This window comes from Balaenoptera borealis, assembly GCF_965194805.1.
Source record: "Balaenoptera borealis genome assembly, chromosome: 3".
Lineage (NCBI taxonomy): Eukaryota > Metazoa > Chordata > Mammalia > Artiodactyla > Balaenopteridae > Balaenoptera > Balaenoptera borealis.
This window is the reverse complement of record NC_138866.1, coordinates 1,147,226-1,152,119: the sequence shown is the minus strand read 5'-3', so window position 1 is coordinate 1,152,119 and position 4,894 is coordinate 1,147,226. Positions and strand designations below refer to the sequence as shown.

The following is a 4,894-nucleotide window of genomic DNA, read 5'->3' as shown; positions in this document are numbered from 1 at the left end:
GTCCGGCTCCAGTGGGTCTGTCTGGGTCCCAGGACCATGGGTATGTGTGTGGGGTGTGAGGCCCCAGGCTCTGGGTCAAAGGGTGGTGTCTTCAGCACCCTGGGGGTGAGGGACGCTCCGCCAATCCTTCCCAAGGCACCAGGAGTGAGTGTGAGTGTGGGCCCCCTGGGCGGGTGGGCAGGCTGTTCCCCTCCCCTACTTTCCCACCTCCCTGCCTGCTGTTCAGGCTGTTCCCTCCCCCAGACAACCTCTGCCCCATCTCCTCTCCTCCCAGTCCTCCTCCTGAGGCTTGGAGTCACCTCCTCCAGGCAGCCCCCACCCGCATCTGCTTCTGCTTAACTCTCCTCGCGGAGACCATCTCTCTAGTCCTCCCAGTCTCCCTCATCCGGTCTTCACAGGGGCCTCTGCAGTCTGCTGGCCCCTTGGCCCCGTTCATTGCAGCCCCTGATCTGCTGGTAGCGCCGGACCTGCTACCTCTTATGAGCCAGGCCCATCCTGGGGAGCCTGGGTGGGTGGAAGCGCCCTGCTGTGCGCAGGTGTGGGATGGGCAGGGCAGGCCCAGGCCTGGTGGGTGTGGCTCTCTGAGGCCAGTGTCAGTGCCTTACCAGAGGCCCCGCTGGAGCTGAAATCAGGTGTTTGGACCCACGGCCTGAACCGGAAGCAGTCCGTGCGGCGACAAGGGCATGCCCTTGGGCCTGGGCTGGCCCGAGGCCTCCCTCCCCCCACCACCCGCCCCGCCCCCCGCCCTGCTGGCCATGAGGAGCCTCCCCGCTCCAGGTCCCCCACCACCTTGGCCCCTCTCTAACTGCCCCCAGAAGGACTGCCTTCAATCTGTCCATCTGGCCCCTGGGCTGGGGGCTCAGGAAGCCGCTGGGCCCAGCCTGAGGGCAAGGGTGACCCTACAGAGCTCTCCCTTGCACCCACCATGCAGCCTCTCCCAGAGGCGCTGGGTCGGGGGCGGCTCCGCCCGCACCCCCAGGCTTCTCAGCCCGGTTCCCAGGCCCGGGCTGGCAGCCTTCCAGATCTTGCCCAGACACGGGTGTGCCTGGGCCTTGCACAAACAGGTGACACCACACGAGTGTGGTGGGGCCGCATACCCTGACGACAGCCCAGTGAGCAGGGGGCCTGCGGGGAAGAGGGGCCCTGGGGCTCCAGAGCCGGAGGCCCTGCAGTTGCCGGTGGGCCGGGACCCTCAGAAGGCCAGGGGGCGGCAGGACCGTTGGACAAGTACCTGGACAATTGGAGAGCGCCTTCCGCATCCCACGGCCGGTGCCCATCCCCACGTCCTCCGTGGCGCCCGGCACTCAGCAGCTGACCAGACACAGCCACCCGCTTTGGCTCTGCTTCCGAGGGACGGGGGACGGGATGGGGCAGAGCCTGTGCTCACGGCCACGCCACACTCAGCACGTCTCCCAGGCCCCGCGGAGCCCAGATTGTGAGAGCTGCGGTGCCTCAAGTTACCCCACATGGGCCCTCCCTCCCAGAAAGCCTGCCAGTGGAGAAGTGCCCACTGGAGCCCGGTGTCCCTGGGGGAGAGCACTCGCTGCGCTGGCGTTCCCCCAAGTGGGTCATCGAGGGCAGGGGAGAGGCTTCTGCCAGCGGGGCAGATGTGGGGAGCTCCCCTCCAGGCCCCCTGTTCTCAGGCCCCTCCACACACTTGGGGGATGCAGAGCCCTACAATGAGCGGCTCCTGGACTGGGCAGGCGTCCCAGAAAGCTCTGGAAAGTCTCAGGCATCTGTTTGGAAAGTTCCCCAGGGCCATTCCTCAGAGAATGGCCAAGTCGCAGCAGGGGAGTAAAGGGCCGCCCTCCTCGCCCCCAGCGCCGCGCGAGGGGGGGTAGCCCCGGGGATAACAAAGTTGAAGGGTCACCTGCCAGGTGCTAGCTTCCATCCCGCGATGCCCCCGAATGGGCACTGGCCCATCTTCCTTCCCACTTTACAGCTGAAGAAACTAAGGCCCAGGCCTGTGCTCAGGGTCCCAGGCGGGCACGTGGCAGAGCTGGGCTACCAGCCCGCCTGGCACTGCACCGGCCCCCTCACCTCTTGAAGGTAGTGCCACCGGGAGAGGTCGCCGGGCTGGTGGGAGACGCGGGAGTGAGGCGAGGCTCGGCGAGGGCGGGGTACACGTGCAAGGTGCCCGGAGCCCCTCGGGGTCTCGGAGGGGCCGGAGCTGCGTGGCTCGCACCCGGTGATTTCACTTGGGGTGGCGCTCCGGCTCCCAACGGCCCATCTCCTGTCGCTGGGATCCCAGGGTTATCACTGGGAAACATCTCTGATTTAGGCCGTTATCCACGTTTACCCAGTGTCTTCCGTCCTAAGATCAGATTTCTCAGTTAGGGCCGCCCTCACCCCAGCTACAGATCACACCTCAATACCTCCTGCTGCAAGTGGGGGGCCCAGGCGCTGGTACTGGTCACCTCTTCCTCTCCACTCTTACCAGTCCCCTCTGGCGCCGGCGACAGTGGCAGTGTGGAGGGAGGGGTCTGCCCCGGCCTGGGCTGCACCAGGGCTGAGAACAGGGGACAGGAGAGGTGGGGTCTTTCCGCCCATGCGGTGACGGGGGGCAGGAGCTCCCAAGCTCACTGCCTTGGTCACACACCTCTGTGCCCCCTCCCCCCAGTTCCTGCCCCCACACACTGCCACTCAGGCCAGTGGACTCAGCAGAGACGTGGGGTGTAGAGTCCCAGCTCCACCATGGAGCGCCGTGTGACCTCTGAGAAGTCACTGCCTCTCTTTGAGCCTCAGTTTCCCCAACTGCAAATGGAAACGATGAAACCTTTGCTACTCACTTTACTGGGTGGTGGTGCAGGTAAACCACACACAGCACGTGTGACAAGGTCTAGAGGGTCCGTCACAACTCGGTGGCTGCATCCGGCCTGGGACCAGCCTGGGCTCCCGAGCCCAGAGGACACTGGGGTGCAGCTGGCGGCACGGCCTTGTGTGGCCACCCCGGACTTAGCCAACCGATGGTGACCACCGCCCGCTGCCCACCCACCCCTGGGCCGCACCAGTGGCTCAGGGTGTGGGCCGAGGACTTTAGGGGTCACCTCCCTCCAAATTTTCTCTTTCCTAAAGCTTGGACTCCGCCATTAGCCCCCAGTGGGCAGCTCTGCTGCCCCAACACGTCCAGGTGACTAAAGCGGGCAGGCCGGGGCGCATGGGGCTGCGGGGTGCCGGCCCAGGGCTCTTGCCGGGCGTGGAGGGGACGCGGACAGGAATGTCGTGCCCTGGTTCCCCTGCCGCCCAGGGTGGGGAGTGTGGGCGCAGGATGGGGCTTCCAGCGTGGGCTCTGAGGAGGGGTCCGGGCTGCCCTCCTTACCCTCTGGGAGGAGACAGCGTCTGAGAACCAGAAACCTGCCGGCGCCTCCTCACCCTCCCTCTAGTTTCACTTTCCATTTGTTCCCCTCCTCCCCTCTCCCATGAAGTTCCCTTTGAAGTGAGAAGGGACACGGATGGGCGTGTCCAGCCGGCCCTCCCGCCACCCATGGACGGTACCCGGGTCCCGGGCTTCTGCCGGCTCCGGTCCTCACCTGGGCACCAACTCGGCCGCCGTCCCCACCTCCCCGCAGTGAGCCCGGGCGCCCCGGGTCCCTGGCGGGACGGTGCGGGTATGGTCCCCGGGCTCGGAGCGTGGACCCCAGGGGCGCCGGGGGCGGCGGGCCGGGCGGGGCCGGGAGGCCGGTGAGTCAGGGCCACCCCCGCGTGGGCGCGCCGAGCAGGTACCGGGGCCGCGGACGACCGGCCGCGCGACCTGCCGGCCCGGGAGCCGCCCCGCCCGGAAAAACCGGTCGGGCCGGCGCGGCGCGGGCGCATTCCGGCGGCGGGGGAGGGCGGCCACCCGCTTAAAAGGCGCCGAGGCGCTGGCCGCCGCCGCACGGACGCACCGCCGGGCATCGCGGGGCCGTGGGCGGAGGGGACGCGCCGCCGGGACGGCTGGGCTCGCGGGGGCTCGTCGGGCGCGGTCGGGCGGGCGGGGCTGGGTCCGGCGGCCGCGCTCCCGCTGCGTGTCCGGGCGTCGGGGCGCGCGGCCGGGGTCCCGGGCGGCGGGGCTCTTCTCTCCACAGCGCGGCGGACGCGGATCGCGCGCTGGGTTCAGTGGTTCTTAACAGTTCAACAGTTCTGTAGCGCAATTGTGAAATGTTTAGGACCACTAGACCCGGCGGGCCTGCACGCAGCGACAGTAATGGAGCGGCCCACGCGCGGCCCGGGAGCAGGGTCGGGGCGGGGGCGCCTGGAAGGAGCCCTCGGACCCTGCGCCGCGCACCCCAGGCCGGCCCGGGCCCTCCGTACCTCGCCCGGCAGACCCCGAGGCCGGGCCTGGGGCTGAGCGCAGCGGAAGGCGGCCGGGCGTGATGGCGCCGAGCGCTGGGAAGCGCTGGGAAGGGCTGGGAAGCCCTGGGAAAGGCTGGGAAGCGCTGGGAAGCCCTGGGAAAGGCTGGGAAGCCCTGGGAAGCCCTGGGAAGCGCTGGGAAGCCCTGGGAAGCCCTGGGAAGGGCTGGGGTTCGGGCGCGCCGGACCCACGCTCCTGGCGCGCTGCCTGAGCGGAGACGCCACTGCTGTCCTCCTGCAGCCCGAGCACACCCCCCAGCCCCCCGCCCCTTGAAACTCCGTCGGCTTCCCAGCCGGGCCCTGGCGATGGCCGCGCGGGGTGAAGGAGCTCTCCTAGCCCCCGGCCTCCCGGTCCTGGTGACGCGGCGGCCGCGCCCTCCGGGGCGGGAGTGGGTCGTGGGCTCGCTGGGGGAGAGCTGGAGCCTTCGCTTCGCAGAGGGCGCGTGCGGGGCGATTGCAGGGGCCCAGTGAGAGCGTGTGGAATGAATGAAGGACCCCCAGGGACAGAAACGTGGGTTGGGAGGAAGTTGGGAGACCACGCCCCGGGTAGGGGAACAGGCCCGCG

At 69.0% G+C, this 4,894-nt stretch overlaps 1 long non-coding RNA gene across 2 annotated transcripts in view; it reads right to left on the bottom strand.

The window, feature by feature from the left end:
* Positions 1–3,766, bottom strand: part of LOC309626659 — a 191,802-nt gene extending 188,036 nt beyond the window's left edge. For both annotated transcript variants that reach the window (XR_014243343.1, XR_014243344.1), the window contains exons 1-2: positions 3,531–3,766; positions 1,232–2,314 (exon numbers count right to left, since the gene is read on the bottom strand). This is a non-coding gene — a long non-coding RNA (uncharacterized lncRNA). The remainder of the gene's footprint in view (positions 1–1,231; positions 2,315–3,530) is intronic.
* Positions 3,767–4,894: the final 1,128 nt, after the last annotated feature.